The sequence below is a fragment of the Silene latifolia genome, chromosome 9 (assembly GCF_048544455.1).
Source record: "Silene latifolia isolate original U9 population chromosome 9, ASM4854445v1, whole genome shotgun sequence".
Taxonomy (NCBI): Eukaryota; Viridiplantae; Streptophyta; class Magnoliopsida; order Caryophyllales; family Caryophyllaceae; genus Silene; species Silene latifolia.
Window position 1 is genome coordinate 39515403 of NC_133534.1, and position 4599 is coordinate 39520001.

The following is a 4599-nucleotide window of genomic DNA, read 5'->3' on the forward strand; positions in this document are numbered from 1 at the left end:
AAAGCCTCCTCTATTCCCAAAGGTTTCAATCTCCAGACTGAGGATGGGAATACATTTGACATCCGTCCTTCTTATATAAATCTGGTGGAGAGAAATATTTATAGAGGTGTGGCAGGTGAAGATCCGAGGAAGCATATGGAGACCTTTACCGATTACTGTTCTACTATCCCCGCCACTAAGGGGGTAACTCAAGATAAGATTAAGGAAGTTTTATTTCCTTTCTCTTTAGCTGACTCAGCCAGGGAGTGGCTGACTGACTTGGACCGCACAGATGCTAGGGTTACTGATTGGGAGTCTCTTGCTCTTGCATTTTACAAGAGATATTTCCCTCCACAACGCACCAATCTGCTGAGGGCCAAGATTACTAGTTTCAGACAGGCTCCTGATGAAAGTTTTTATGAAGCATGGTCACGATTTAAAAAGTTGGTGAGGTCTATTCCTCACCATGGTTTTGACCCATGGTTTCTAGCTAATCAGTTCTACAATGGGCTGTATGATGACCTCAGAGCCATACTTGATGCGGCATCTAGTGGGAGATTCCAGGAGAACACCGATGATGATAAGGGGTGGTCTCTTATTGAAGAGATGGCTAATCACAGTGCTGAGTATGGAAACCCGAGGGATGGGATTAGAACAGTTCATGCAGTTGATAAGCAGGTTTTGGCTCAGCTGGAGACCATGAATGCTAGGTTCGACAAGTTAGAATTACAAGCTGCTGGGGAGCCTCAGACGGTCCATGTTCTTACTAGGGGAGAGACCGTTTCATGTGAGAGATGTGGGAGTAATGATGGCCACACTGCTGTTGGTTGTCTTGTAGAGAAGTAACAAGTCCTTGCCTTTCAGCAATATAGGCAAGAAGGGGGTTCTTATTACAATAATCAAGAGGCAATCCATCCCAATCTGAGGTGGACTAGTCAGAATGTGCTCAATCCTACTCCTCCTCCGCACCAGCAGCATCCTTATGTCCCTCCACACAAGAATCAACAAGGCTTTCAAAAGCCCCCTTATTTTACTCCTCCTAACCATGGTCCATCATCTTACGGTGGTGTGAGTGAAATTGGTGAGCTTAAGTCTATGTTGCAAGCCTTCACAAAGCAGTGGCAATTGAGTGATCAACAGAAAGATGCGTCCATAAAGGCACTTGAAACTCAAGTTGCCCAATTAGCCACTAATCAGTCCACAAGAAAGCAGGGTCAATTACCGACTCAAAATGAGAAGAATCCACACGAGATGGTAAATTTCATCAATCTGAGAAGCGGTCGTTCATATGAGGGACCGGAAATGCAGAAATCAGACCCGAGGAGAGCTGTAACTGATAGTGAACAGTGTTCTGGCGAAGAAAATGAGCTCACGGTAAAGAAAGTGCTCGATCGACTGGTTTCAGGTGGTCGATCGAGCAGATTTGGGGACGAAAGTGGTCGATCGAGTGAAAATACCACTCGATCGAGTGAACAGGAAAGGCAGAATGGTCGATCGAGTAGAAAGTTTTTCTACTCGATCGAGTGATGAGCAAAATGGAGTTGCTCGATCGAGTGAAAAAACTACTCGATCGAGTGATATTGATGAAGATTCTACTCGATCGAATGGGTATATTGGTCGATCGAGTAGTTTTGATGACGGGAAGCTTATTCGAGAGCCTTCTAGTGCTCGTTTAAGCGATAAATCACCGGAAAGACCTCATTCGAGAGGTAAGAAGCGTCCAAAGGATACAAAACTTGCTCCGGAAGACACATTGGAGGAGAGAAACAAGGGACTCGAGATACCTATCACGGTTCCCTTCCCGAGGCGGTTGCAGAATACTAAGGCCAATCAACAATTCGGTAAATTTGTCAAACTTCTGAAAAGCTTGGAAGTCACTGTGCCGTTCATCGAGTTCTTCGACAAAGGTACCCTCTTATCTTAAGTTTATGAAAGAAATTCTATCGCGTAAGAGGAGTATTAGTGATAGTGAGACCGTAGCTTTGACTGAGGTGGGGTCAGCCCTATTTCAAAATAAGTTACCTCCTAAACAGTCAGACCCGGGCAGTTTTTCAATTCCGTGTCATATCGGCACCCTTTTGATTGATAACGCGCTATGCGATTTAGGCGCTAGCGTGAGTGTCTTACCGCTGTCTCTGGCTAAGAGACTTGGTTTGACAAAGCTGAGTGGCACTAACATGACAGTCCAGATGGCCGACCGTAGTCCGTAGTATATCACGGCCACTAGGCATAGTAGAAGACGTACCTGTGAGGATCGGGAGGTTCTTTATTCCCGTTGATTTCGTTGTCTTAGACATCCCCGAAGATGCACACACCCCTGTTATTTTAGGGAGACCATTTTTTTCTACTGCCCGTGCAGTAATAGACGTCGGGGGGAAGACTTTGACCTTTCAGGTAGGGGATGAGGAGCTGATTTTTCATCAGTCTAAGTCCCGGAGGGCTCCCATGCAAGCTCAGCCTTGCAATGCTCTCTCTTCTATTGACCTTATTATTGACACTCCAGCTGAAAATTTGGAGTATTGTGCTGCAATTGTTACCCCTCCGCCTCAGATTGAGAGCAAAAAGGAGGAAGGTTCGTCTGTTTTCCTTGCTGCAGGTGCAGATGAGAGCAATGAAGAAGCTGTCAAAGGGTGTGGTGCAATTATTGTCAATCAAATTGGGAGTAAGGATGCTAAAGATGGTGATGGAGGAGCAAGGACGAGGAAAGTTCGCGCTTATGTGGATGTGAACTACTCCCCTCCTACCGTTTCAAATGATAATTCATGCTCATGGAAGTTGAAGAGGACAATCAACGTTGCTGAGATGACGTCCTCCAGTCAGGAGCCCTTCAAGGGGCTACTGAATTGCTTTGGGAATTGAGCGGGGAAATGCCCCGTGTAACACTTTGTAACAGATAATTTTGAATTTTCCGTTGAATTTGTTTTATTACTTTTAAGTAGGACAATTAGTTTTTAGACTGTTTTTAGCGTAGAATTAAGACTATAGACTATTTATATGCGTATTTGGTATGTTGGGATACTTTTGCACGTGTTTTTATGCAGGTTTGGAGAAGTTTTACGCATTCCAAGGGAAGAATTGACGAATTTCAAGAGTTTATGCGAGAAAAAAGCTCAATCGAGTACTTTTTGTACTCGATCGAGTGAAAAATTGATCGACCGAGTGTTTTTTCCAGTCGATCGAGTAAAGCAATAAGTGGGACTTCTCGATCGAGTAGAATTCTACTCGATCGAGTAGATGGAATATCAAAATGCTCGATCGAGTGATTTAAAACCACTCGATCGAGTAACTGAAACAGGACGCGGGGAGTTTTTAATCCTTACACTCTTTACTTTTGTTTTCTTTCTCATTTTGTCCCTAATTTTCGTCTAAACACCTCCTATTTGCGATAATACTCACCCCAAATCCCCAATTTTTCTTGCCTAATTACCAAATCCACCACCTACAATCTATTTTTTGCTACTTAATCTTTCATAGCCCCATATTTTCCCCTTAATTTGTGCCTATTTACACGGTTTTTAAAGAGGATTAGGGTTTGCGATTTTGAGCTCGAAAAATCGCTACTTTTGCTTGTTTATTGAAGATTAATTGCATATTGTAGGTCTATTCCCATCAAGTAAGTGATTCCTTCAACCTCTATGCATTTTAATTTCGTTTATTTTGAAATTTATGAGGAAAAATTAGAATTAGGGTTCGAAATTTTGTTTTAGTCGATTTTTGCGACTTTAATTGCCTTTGTTTGCCCCTGTCTATCTTGCTTGATGATCACTCCTAATTCCTCAATGAATGTTGCATGATTAATTCGAATTTCACATGATTTTTGCGATATGGGTTCAGGACAGTCGAAATTTTTGACTGTCATTTGGGTTTTTGCTGCTGCATTGGTCTAAGTTAGCTTCCTTGTTGCGATTTCGCTGCTGGTTGTAGACTGATATCACACCCCTGTCGACGCTTAACATGCTTCCATTCGAATCTTGTGCGAATTTTCGCGATTAAGGCTGTTTCAGTCGAAATTTTTGACTGTCAGACGGGTTTGCTTGCTTCCATGACTTACTTAACCTCAGTTGACGCTTACATGCTATTGTTTTTGACTGTTATGCCCGCCTTATCGTCATTTACATGCTGCTTTTCAAATTTGTTTGAGGAATTGTTGGGATTCATGTGCTGTAGGTCGAAAATTTTTGACTGGTAGGGGAGTTTTTCTGGTTTAACATGCTAATTTTCCTGCTGTTTTAGCCTCTGTTAGCCTTTGTTATCTTATCATATCCCCTGCCCTTGTTACAGGATGGAGTCTAGTTCTCTACCTTCTACCAGTACCACTCCTAGCCCGTCCTTGAGTGAGATGGTGGCCCCTGCTGTTGCCACCGCCTCCGCGTTAGTTACTACTGCAGCCCCAGTGTTTCTAGTTTCAGCTGCGGGTACAGTTTTTGCTCCAGCTAGCTCTGCTGCTAGCTCAGTTCAGGCTGCCACTTCCTCTACGGTCACCACCACTGCTAGCACTACTGCTAGTCTCTCTTCAGTGGTGACCACTGCAGCCACTACCTCTACACCAGCCGCTACTTTCACTCCTATGGTGGACTCGCCAGCAGCCGCAGCTACTTTTAGAGCAGCCCTGGTCCCTCA

General features: G+C 43.8%; 1 non-coding gene across 1 annotated transcript; it reads right to left on the bottom strand.

Moving 5' to 3' along the window:
- Positions 1-345: 345 nt before the first annotated feature.
- On the bottom strand, positions 346-452 carry LOC141603780 (small nucleolar RNA R71). Its single transcript, XR_012525632.1, has one exon. It is a non-coding gene; the product is annotated as a small nucleolar RNA R71 (small nucleolar RNA).
- Positions 453-4599: the final 4147 nt, after the last annotated feature.